General features: G+C 41.8%; 1 protein-coding gene across 1 annotated transcript in view; it reads left to right on the top strand.

Annotated features, from left to right (window-relative positions):
• Window positions 1-5,676: 5,676 nt before the first annotated feature.
• Window positions 5,677-12,616, top strand: part of CCDC61 (coiled-coil domain containing 61) — a 637,121-nt gene continuing 630,181 nt past the window's right edge. Inside the window, exon 1 of the mRNA XM_069207713.1 lies at window positions 5,677-5,785. The gene's annotated coding sequence lies outside the window, so the exon portion shown is untranslated. The remainder of the gene's footprint in view (window positions 5,786-12,616) is intronic.

Below are 12,616 nucleotides of genomic sequence, written 5' to 3'. Positions count from 1 at the left end.
CAAAAACGTAAACAGCAATGCACATAGACCATTTTTCATTATACCAGCAAAAAGCTCCGGCTTAACATGCAGTTTTAATGCTGAACTTATTATGCAATAGGCGTCTGCTCGTGATGTTCAGGGCGGGAGAAGCGTACGCATGTTCCTTGGATTTCTAATTCAACAGATATCAGATAGAAGCAATATTTATAAGGTCACTGATGCTGTCATAACACCACTGGTCAAATCGTCCCAGTATATCAAATAGATATTGCTAAATCAAGCTCCACATTTTACCCCAATATGTGAAATTCACTAGTAATTTACAGTGCTCCTGGTGGACATGGTTAAAATGCAACCATGCAAACAAGCTTCCACAGCTTCCATCATTATTTAAAGCGCACTGTTTCGCCAGTTAAAAACAGTGTTGAAAAGGTGCTTTCTATACTGACAAAAACATTTAAACTGGCTTGTGTGATTTATATACTGAAGAGCAGTGTTTAAAATTGCTTCAGAATGATGTATTTTCCATATATAACCTGTAAGTTGTAAGCCTCCGTCCTTCCTGGATCACCCTTTGTCCAGACATTAAGTTACTCTGAAACTGCCATTCCAATCCGTGCAGGCTGTGGCTACATATAACAGGGAAGGTCATGCTTCCTCTAGCCCAAAGCAAAGGCAGTAGACCTCAAGAGAGGAACTCCAGTGAGCCAAAGTAGAACTGCTTGCCTTGTCACCATGTTATAATTTTTGTCACAGTTCAGCTGAGCTGTTGCTGCGCCCTTGCTTCACTCACCATGTAAATGCTTGAGACACCCATATATAATTTCTACAATGCATAAGTGCTTTAGGGGTTAAAAGTAGCAGTGAATGAGCCAAGGCTTGGCTACAGTAGTCCTCAGCACTAAGAATGGGCTGAGGTGCTCTCATAGCAGGTAGTGAAATAAGCTGCCCATAAAACCAAAAAGGAGCCATCAGAGCTTCACTCCTGGTCATCTAACCACAAAAAAGCAAAAAAGGCCTTCGATGACATTAAGGATGAAAGAGTTGACCGCCCCAGTTTTCTCCCTATGCCAGTGTGTTTGGTGAACATTATGCCTTTGGTTGTTGACCTCATTTACGCATCGACATATGTCATCTCCTTAAACCACCTCTCACTTTTCAAAACCACCAATTAGGAATGCTTCACTACAACTAAACCCATGGGCGGTCCTTCCACTCTTAGAAACGGAATCCCTCAATGTCATAAATCATCCACTTCCCTGCTATATCAGTTTACCACACAATCTTGACCCAGACACAGTGATACACCGCACACCAAACAGTGAAGTTTCTTTGTAACTCCAGCATGTGCCTGGAGTGCTCCATTACCTGCAATATCAAAGCTGCATGGTTTTAATGACTGAATATTGAAATACTGCTAGAGCCTCCACTTCCAAGTTACTAAGTCCCTCTTCAGTACACTAGCCAACTATTGTATCAACTTGTTGATGGGATTCTACTAGTTTAGATTCTTGCTCTACCTATGATAAAATCATTCATTGTGTCACATGAAAGTTATACCACATTGCAAAAGACTTACGCACGCAAGTGGAACAGGCTAAAAGGCACACCCGAAACCACCCAGACAGCCAATTTTCACTAACATGCCTTCAGTGCCAATGACCTAAGTGTCACATATTTTTTAAAATGTAGAGCTTTTTAACAGTGGTGAAATGGTAAGAGAACCTTGGATTGACAGCAATGGTGCTTTTAGAAACAATCAGTTTATTCAAAGATCTTCAGACCACGGCTATTTTGTAAAAAGAAATAAAAATACACATTGCAAGCAAGGAAACCTTGACATTATGGCAAATCATACGAAACTCAGCCCCCCCCCCCCCAATTATAGACCTTTGGACTTACACCAATAGAAATTAGAGCACACAGACCATACCAACCCTTCACGACCCAGAATGGAAACCTGAACATTCTAACTAGTTATTCTTCTGAACAGCACTTGGTTTTGCTTAAAAATAAAACTTAAATGCCATTAAACAAGTAATGATGATAAGAACTTAAGCATATCAAAGAGGATGTTTGCAGTCCTCTTTGTAAGCAATTATTAAATATCCAAGATGACAGAGCGATACAAGTGGAGTCTCCCTCAGACCCCTCTTCCAACTGCCGCACTCCTTTCCAGTCCACCAATCTTCCACATACCACTATTCCATGCATGCACACACACCACACACACACACACACACACACACACACATATATATATATATATACAAAGCATACATACAGACCAACACAGATCCTCTTCCTTACAACAACAAAAGATACACGCCTACAAAAATGAAAAATTTCCATTGTTATGGGAGTCATTGCATTTAACTCATCACATAATCACGACATTGGACTGGCAGACTTTGTAAACATGTACAAATACCCCCGTCTGTCACCTTTTCCGAAAACATGCCTAATGCCTTATCACCAGCTTTCATGAACATGTTATCCTCGCCTTCACATCCTCAACCATCTTCCTGCGCTTCCCATGTACTAAAAGTATTCTACACGTTCCATACTCTCATCTTGAACTCTCACGACAATCCTCATGAATTCAAAAACCTGTTTGGAGACACACATTAATGAGTATCCTTTGGCAACTATCTTCAGCTTCCTATTCCTAGTCCAATTTCCTACCACAAGGTCAGAATCAGTATTCTCCTTCCTGTAGAGCGTCAACATGTGATCTCTCCATTTCTCCAGATATCGTTTCACACATTCTTTTATCTACACACCAGCATACACCTCAGAATTTACCTCCTGGTGTCTTATCAACCACTATGGAATCAATTTAGCCATCAGCTTCCACCTTCTCAAGCAGTCAAATAGTCTTCTGCCACTCAAAGAGCTAGGAGTCCCCCTATAAAACAGGTGTAGCATTCAAAGTTCTACTCCAACACAACCCTGACTTGAGAGTTAATTGGATTGAGTCCTTTACACCTCCCCACCTCACCAAGGGTCACACGGTGCTAGAAAACAACTGTGGTGTGCTTAATGAAAAATGACATCAAGAACACCTTCATTTTTTCCTCATACAAACTGCACCCTGTCATCTGTGACTACTTCAAGAGAAATACCCTTCTCTGACAAAAACATCTTCAAAAAATGTAATTATAAAGCTGGTGTTCATACTTCCCACCACTCGTATCTCTGGCCACTTGGAAAAATAATCAACTAGACCATATATACATATCAAAATTATATATATATATATATATATATATATATATATATATATATATATATATATATATATATATATATATATATATATATATATATAACTTCAGAATGCTCGAGATAAGATCTCAGTTCAGCCCAAAGGGGTGGTGTGAGAACCGGTACGAGCAAGCCGGTAATAAATTAAGCAAAAAGAAAATATATAATACTCGCACACTCGGGTTTCAGGAACAAAAAAAGATCAGTTTAATCCACACACAACGCGTTTCGACTGACACAGCAGCCCCTGTCTTCCTCCTCCTCCTTTAGCTCCATGTGCAGAAACTTGAAGAAGATATCAGAAGGGCAGTGGAACGAGGCTCTCAACTCTTAGCTCCCAGACACAGTATCTAACCCATAATAGGCCGCTAAGAACATCTCCCAGGGGATCACTTAATGCACCAACATCATCGCCCCTGCCAAGCCAGCCAAATCCAGTGGACCTGCCAGAAGAGCAAGCTGGTTCACCACAAAGTTGAAATCCACCAAACGCAAATGCCGGCAACTCAAAAGGAAGTGGTGCACCAGCAAAGAGACCGGAGACCATACCATCTTCAAGACATTACTCAACCATTACCACCGCCTCCTAAAAGAAACAATGAAGAGTACCCTAGCAGACTGCATAGAAGCCAGAACAAACCACAGCAAGAACCTCTTAGCCATCGTAAAGGAGTTCTCCAACCCAGCAGCCGCCAAGAACAGCACCACCTCCCAAGAACTGTGTGAGACCCTGTTGGAATCTTACACAAAAAGATCTCTATCATCTACAAAAACTTCAAACCCCAACCCACCGCCATCCGCAACATCAGCCTACTCACACCCACTAACACAAACCTCGAATGCCTGATCACCCACTGGGACCCTCTCAACTCAAGCCACAATACCCATCATGAACTCTGTACACTTAGGTGCACCCAGGATCCCCTTTCCCCACCACGTCTTCCACCTTGGGAGAAAGACGATTGGCGACAAGCTCAAGCAAATCCTGAACACCTCCATCACATCTGCCTCCTTCTATGACAGTGGTCTCCAAACTTTTTTATGCTGTGCCCCCCAGTGGAAAAATAAATATGATTGGGCATTTTATAAAGATGACAATGTTTAAACATGTGTAGACCTATTTAAACATTGCAGTTAAGTACTGTTACCTTTAAAAAAAAATGCAATAACATGCTTTTGTTAAAAAAAAGGCCTGTTAACTGCATAATGTTTCTTTTGGCCAGAGTTTGCACCTCCCCCGGATAGCTTGAGGCCCCCCTAAGGCTTTAGGTTGCCGGAACGGTGTAGCCAAAGCATGCGTGTGTCCAACCGTTAAGTAAGAAAAATGTTGTCATCCATGCATACTATTGCAGTTTTTAACATATATGACAAAAACTGGATTCTTCCAGTCTTTTAATTGAGCTTTTGCACTTATATCATGGAATACGCACTGCCCTTTACCCTTGTTTTAAGTTTGCCCATCTAGGTTAGTGTTGTAAGGTGTGTTAGTGCACTATTTTTTAAAGGACAACTCTGTAATAGTTCTATATATTTTTTTTATGAATTGCTATATTAATTATGTCGTATGACACTCTAAGTATCAGCTGTGGGCGAGCTAATGACCTTCCACGAACATGAGCCCTAATATGATCAGTATGATCTTTTAATCCTCGCTCGTTGGAAGGAAGCATGATTTACAGACTGTCATACTTAGTTTTATTCGTGCAATTGTGATTTTGCAAATACTATGCAGTAATTGGATTTTTTCCAGGATGTCTCCAGTCTTTTAATTGCAGTGTTGTATACATATTGTAGGATCATGAAATGTACTTACGAGTAGCGAAGGGCTGCACTTCCGTCCCCCTAATTTTAAACTTATCCGCCTAGGTCAAGTTTTGTAAGAAGCGTAAATACACTCACATTCACAGAAAGATCACCTTTGCACTAGATCCGGGTGTTTATGTTCTTTTATGCCTATACATTAGGTCATATTGTATGGCTTATATATGCAAAACTTAAACAATAAAGTTATTATTACGTGTCTGTTATTGCGTGATTTCTGCAGAGGGTGTATGCAAAATTGATCTTTCATCCTTCATTTTTGTTATGCATTTTAACCCTTTGTCCTGAAATTGTATAGTCCATGCCCAGAAACTGCCTCCACGCAAGGTGATCACAGTCCAGGTTAACCAGTAACTTGATTTTTCAACCTAGATCTGTTTGTACGGCTCGCCGGCAGAAGAGGCAGGGCACAACAGCACAGGCCAACAATTTCAGTCAAACACATGCTGCTCTTTGGTTGCTAAGGACGCCATTGGTATCGTTTGGTTCTGGGACCTGAGCTTCAATGGACATGTGCGGCTCACTCCGATTGGCTGCAGTGTTGCTAATACGCCAATCCTAGGCCATTTAATGTGTTACCAGTCCTTCCCACAGCTCCCGGAATAAGTTTATCCTTCGCATTGGTTGTCTTGAGACCCGGAAGTACTGCAATTACGGCCAAAGAGCCGTTAAAGGATCAACAACGGGCTCTCGGAGGAGTTTATGGACTTTCTGTGTAAGTAGTGAACAGGTGGTGGTTTTATGAGTAGGTCCTACGTTTTTGGGTATACTCGCGGTTTTGACTTTTAATTATTTAAATGTATTGTCTGTGTTGAGCTTTTTTAGTTGGAGCAGTGCGAAAGGCTTTTAGGGGTATGGTTAGGTTAGGGAAGGCAGAATCGAACGTGATAGCATGCTGAGAGTGTGATTTTTGCCCCACAGCTCGTTAAGTATCTCCTTGTCCCAGCGTTATTCTTTGTTTATATGTGGGTTAGCCTTTCTCATCATTCAAGGGCATGGCAGCATCTCTATGTATGCCGGTGCCTCCATATTTGATTTGTGGATCTTCTTTACCGGCATGGTGGTGTAGGGATCGGCGATGAAACGTGGTCACGTTTAAATCAGCATTTGTCCGCCCCAAAGCTTTAGAAAATCAGTGCCATTGATTAGGCTAGTAGTTGTAATGAAACACCAATATCGCCTTAGTCTAGGTTAATGTTTCTCTCCTACTAAGGTTGTTTGTGTTATCTGTATTGGAGAGGGTGCCTCTACGTTCCTGTTATCTTCTTTGTTAGTACGTATGCGTGTGGGCGTGTGTCAGCATCTCTGCCCCGTTGTACATTACCTCAATTTCTGTGTGTCCTCATTTCCAATCTAATGTCCGCGTCTCACTTTTCCGGTGAGCGTATTCGTGTCCCAGTGTTAAGATCGTTGATCAGGCCGGACTGGCCGTACCGGGAACCGGAACGGTGGTGAGCGCTTTTGTTACTGTGGGGGTCAGTTTTGTACCTGTGCAACAGTTTTGAAAGCACTGCAGAGTTCCTCGTATATCCAGAAGTTTTCAGGCAACTATAAAAGTGCCAATATAACGCTTGTGATTAATGTACTTGCTGGGGATAGACCGAGGTTTTATCTAGTGGTAGTTTTGACTCATCTAAGGTAGCGCAGAGTATTAGTATGCCTGCTGCAAAGAACGTGTGCTATGCAGATCACAATGTGAAACTGCTTTTGTCACAGAAATCTTTTTGTTATTGTGCATTTCATAAATTACAATCATAATCTAGCACAATGAAGTTTGAACTGCCATCAGAGAACTGCATGCAAACTGCATGGTACAGGTTAGAAAGTTTTATGTTTTTCCCAGCCTTTGATTATCCTATTTTTGCTAAAAGGATTTGATTGGGTAGAAATAATTTGTTATTAGTAAAGTCAATCCCAACTACCGTGATACATTCTGAGTCTTGAGTTCCTACTTCCCCCAGACCAAGCACTCTCGAAAAATGCCTACCAATGACATGTTAATCCCCTTTGTCTTATATAACATTTTCTACACACTGAGTTACACATGTATAATTCATTGGCTGTGTGTATGTGAGATGTAAAGTGCTCCAACTCCCTCCACTGGAGAGGCTGTATAAAACAAATTAAATGCATGTCAGAGAGGGTCTATGGAGAGATGAGAGACACTGTTATTTAGTATGTTTTTAAAACTAATATATGTGACTATATAATGAAAAATATTTTGTAGAATGCACTTTTTTGCTATCCCCCCCCCAATTTTCTTTGACTGGGGAGAACCCCCCCCCCCCAGGCCCCATTGAAGTGGTTGTGCTTGCTCGCTCTGCACCCTATGGAGGCTGGTCTGACAAAATTTGCCAAGACTGCTTTGCATTCCCAATCAGGCCCTGATTTGTGACATATCCCGTGCCATTTTTCTTGTAGATTTTTTTTCTTTCTCCCTGGGGCCAAGTCTTAAAGGCCCCATCCATTGTAGAGTCAAAAAAGCCTTGTCTAACCAGCCCTGCAGCAGGGGTGTGTAATTTAATAAAATATCTACTCGTCCATGGGACAGGTTGGTTCATAAATCTACTTGTCCTTTAAAAAAAAATCTACTTGTCCCTCTGGTGCCATGTAGTGTGGCAACAGATTATAGCAGTAATCTCATTATGCAAGAGATCTGATAATAGGCTCTCTGACTATGCCAGGGATACTACTATAGTAGGGCTTGAATATTTGCAATTTAAATTCCTACTAGAGCATTTTCCTTATTTTGCCACCTTTCCGCAGATCTATATACTGGGGCTGGAGGAAGCAGTAAGCAATACTGTAGTTTCAGGGCTGGAATGCCTTTGAGTCTGCAAACCTACTAACTTGCATAATTTAAGGATTTTCACCAGCTCTTCTCTGATCTTTTCCCATAATGAGAAAGGTTGGAAATTTACTTCTGACAATGGCAGAAGTAGAAGCTCTTCCAGGGTGAGGGAAAGTGAACTTGTAAAAGCTCAGTAGATTTTCACATGAGCAAATCTACACATGCCTATTTGCTTGTGTTAAAATACAGTCCACAAATACTTAGTAGTACGATTTCCTGGTCTACTTCTGAAAGTTCTTGTGAATTCATGAAAGCCAATAATTCAAAGACATATACCATATGTGCACTTTGGTGACTTTCTTGAAGAATTAAGTCCCTAATTAGGTCTGGCGTTAAAGACATTTTGTTTTTATTCAACTTTTATTTCTGTCTCTATATGCTGGCTTTACTGTGAGTGATCACATCCTGCTCTTCCACAAGGAGCATATTGGTACACAAAGTAGTTTTGTTCAGTTGCAGCAACTACTGTGGCAATCAGTAGCGTAATGAAACTGGATGTGGTCCCTCTGCAAAGAACATGGAGCCCCACCACCCCGACTCACTCAGGGCAGGTGATGTGCTGAGGGGGGCTGTGGGGCCTTTGTTACACCACTGGTGGCAATGTGTGCTTCTTGAGACCAAAATATTTTTTCTTTTTGCAGGTGTTTGTTACAAGGGTGAGGGCCTGGCAGCTCCGCAACAATGAAGTATTACACAAGCCATGTCAAAACAAGACCCGCATTGACGAAACAAAAAAAACTCATAAAAAATGACGGGTCGTTTGGATTTGCCAGTGCTTGTTTATTTTCATGCTTTCCCCAATCTTGTTGAAAATAGTTACACGTATTTTTAAATTAGGAATATTTTTGGAAATACTAGCATGCATCAACACATTTTACTAAATGACGCTTCAAAGAAATAGGCCCTAAAATTTCATAGTAGCAAAACTTTTTTTTTCTTGCATTTTTTTTCCGAACATTCTATTTTGAAAGCAAAGAATCATCACTCTTGCTTACAAGTTTCTGCAAACACTTACATCTAATCAGAGAGCATTCTGGGAGCATTATACTTAGGCTAATATTGTTAATCTTTTCAAACACACGTGTACTTTTTTTTTTTTTTTCTTCTCTTTTTCTTTCTATTGGAACCACTGTCAGTAGTGCAGTGTGACCTTAAAACGTTCATTACAGCACCCCCCCCCCCCCCAGTAACGAAGGCTTTTCATTAATGAACCATAAATACAAGTTCGAACAGCGTTAACATGGACATGTTATCTCATCTGCAGACAGTTCCCTTCTCGGTAAACTGGCAGCCAAAGGGTTTGTGCTGTGGGGGGTGGACCTACTTGTCCCAAGGACAAAATAAACATGAACACTTGTTGCCCTTGATTACCCCAAACAATATGTCCCGGTTGTTGGGCGATAGGAATTCCACAACCCTGCAGCCTGCATCACTAACTATCATCAATATATACGTTCTAGCATACTGCTTAACCCCTTAGCTGCTCGGCCCTTTTTTGGCTACTTGGGGTAGTTCACGCTTGTGCCTTCATAACTTATTTTCCACATAAGCTATCCATGCCAAATAGGCTTCCTTTTTTCCCAACATCCTAGGGGTTCTAAAGGTACCCAGAGCTTGGGGGTTTCCCTGGAGGAGACCAAGAAATTAGTCAAATAACAGCTAAATTTTCTTTTTTTTTTTTCTTCAGAAAAATGGAGTGGAAAAGGGCTGCAGGAGAAAGCATGTGTCTTTTTCCACTGAAAATAGCATCAACAAAGGGTTTGCAGTTCTAAATCACCAGCTTTCAGGAACATGCAGACTTGAATCAGAAAACAACATTTTTCAACACAATTGTGGCATTTTATTGGGAGATATCCCATTTTTACTCATTTTTGTGCTTTCAGCCTCCTTCCAGTTAGTAACAGAAATGGCTGTGAAACCAATGCTGGATCCCAGACAGCTAAACCTTTCTGATAAGTAGACAACATTCTGAATTCAGCAAGGGGTCCTTTGTGTAGATCCTTCAAGCTTTTCCTACAGAAAGTATCAGCTGAAATAAATATTGAAATTTAGGTTAAAAAAAAGAGCTATTTCTGTCTACTTTTTCTTTTATAACTTTTCCCAGCTTTGGCAGATTTTTGAAGGCAATGTACCACTATGCCTGCTGGACTCTTGGTTGTGGGGATTTGTAGGGCTTGTAGATTCATCAAGAACCTTAGGTACCCAGAGACAAAAAATGCACCCTGCAATGGGTTTTCATTGTATACAGCAATTCATTTGGTGAAAACTAAAGCAAACCCTTGTATTTCCAAATAGGCACAAGATAAGGTGTTGCGAAGCAGTGGTTATTTGGACAACTATAAATTCCGGGGTCCCCATACTAGCATGTGAATTACAGGGCATTTCTCAAATAGACTTCTCTTTTACATACTGTCTTACATTTGGAAGGAAAAAATGTAGAGAAAGACAAGGGGCAATAACACTTGTTCTTCTATTCTGTGTTCCCCCATGTCTCCTGATAAAAATGGTACCTCACTTATGTAGGTAGGCCTAGTGCCTGTGACAGGAAACGCAACATGGACCCATCACATTTTTCACATTGAAATCTGATGCGTTTTTTGGAAAGTTTCTACCTGTGGATTTTGGCCTCTGGCTAAGCCGGAACGTAAGGAAACATACCAAACCTGTGCATTTTTGAAAACTAGACACCTAGGGGAATCCAGGATGGGTTGACTTGTGGGGCTCTCACCAGGTTCTGTTACTCCAGAATCCTTTGCAAACCTCAACATTTGGCAAAAAAAACAGTTTTCCCTCAGATTTCGATGCTGCAAAGTTCTGGAATCTGATAGGAGCCAACTTCCTTCAACCCAGCATTCCCTCAAGTCCCTCGATTAAAAATGGTACCTCACTTGTGTGGGTAGGCCTAGTTCCCGCAACAGGAAATGCCCCAAAACACAACATGAACACATCACCTTTTTCTTATGAAAACTGACTTGTTCTTTCCAAAGTGCATAGCTGTGGATTTTGGCCTCTAGCTCATCTGGCACATAGGAAAACCTAGCAAACCTGGACCTTTCTGAAAACTAGACACCTAGGGGAACTCAGGATGGGGTTATTTGTGGCGGTCTCGCCAGGTTCTGTTACCCAGAATCCTTTGCAAACCTCAAAATTTGGCAAAGAAAAAAACACTTTTCCCTCGCATTTCAGTGTTAGAAAGTTCTGGAATCTGAGAGGAGCCACAAATTTCCTTCTACCCGCATTCCCCCAAGTCGCCCAATAAAAATGGCACCTCACTGGTGTCGGTTGGCCTAGTGCCCCTGTCAGGAATGGATCACACAGTGGTCAATGTTAGTCCTTACATGAGGGCAACTGTTGGCCCTGGGGTGATCCATTCCTGATGCAGGCACTAGGTGCAGGCGCTCAACTGGGGTAGCGTGTTTTTCAGGACCGGTGGGAAAACACTGGGTGGTAGGAATTTTGTGGATCCCAGCAAATACCTGTAGTTTGTGTGACAGAGGGGGGAAACCTCCCCCCAAGGTAATCCCTGGTGTCTAGTGGGGTTTCCTGGCTGTGGATCACAGCGCGGCTGCGATCCACTGCCAGGAAACCATTTCAGGAAGTCCTTGTTTGAAAGGGGAGAATCTCCCCTTTCAAACAAGGCCTTCCCGCCGGAGCAGAAAGTGGCATTACCTGCTGCTTCCTGCTCCAGCAGAGAAAACAGTGTGATGTCAGCACGCATCTACGCGTCCTGACGTCACAGAGGGGCAGGCGGAGACACAGAAGCTCTTTCGTGTCTCCCGAGAGAGTTTTAAATAACAAAAAAAAGAAACCCTCTGGTGCAATGCACCAGAGGATTTTTTAAACCCCTCCCAGGCATTGGCCACTGGTCGTGAACCGCACCAGCGAGGGTGTGTGGGTGTCTGCCAGTGGCCAAAGCCCACACCTATGGGGTTAATGATGTCAACTTCTGCTTTGCATCATATTATGATATAATTCACTAGATGACCTCTTTCAAAAGACCTGACAGCACTAGGTCACAGACTGCAAGTATTTTAAAGGACAGCAATATATCCCTGCCAAGTACCACGCATCAGGATTCGGACTAACACATTTTAGTGTAGGTGTCCGCATCACTTCACTATAATGCTTAACCACGAATATTGAAATACCTCCGAGCAGCCAGACTAGGCACTACAGGCAGCTGATTTTGTAGGGGTAAAATTTTTAAAGCAGAAGTCGGCACTCTTACTGTGTGCTGCTAACTAAGGCAATTATGAGCTGTGGTCCAAGCTGAGGAATGGTGCCCTGTTACAAAGTGACAACCTGGACCCTGGATACATTTATTTATGCTTTCATTTGGAACATTAACCTTTCACTGCAAGGCCTTTTCCCTCAAGTGGTAAGCTATTTGAGTAGTTCGAGCTTAGGCCTCCATAACTTTGTCCACATAAGTTATCCAGGTCAGATTTCCATCCTTTTTTCCAACTGCCGTGGGATTCCAAAGGTACCCACGGTTTGTTGAATCCCATGGATGGGACTTAGAAAGTAGCCTAAAAATAGCTAATTGTTTGGGGGAAAAGGGTGTTGCAAAAGGAAGTGATTTTTTTTTTTTTCTTCCTGCAAAAGGCATCAGCAAATGTTTGTGGTGCTAAATTTACCATCTTTCCAGCTATAAGGAACAGAAAGGCTTGATTCGAAAAATCAAAATATTTACCA

This window comes from Pleurodeles waltl, chromosome 9 (assembly GCF_031143425.1).
Source record: "Pleurodeles waltl isolate 20211129_DDA chromosome 9, aPleWal1.hap1.20221129, whole genome shotgun sequence".
NCBI classification, from domain to species: Eukaryota; Metazoa; Chordata; class Amphibia; order Caudata; family Salamandridae; genus Pleurodeles; species Pleurodeles waltl.
Note: the sequence above shows the minus strand (reverse complement) of the source record. Positions and strands in the feature narration are given on the sequence as shown.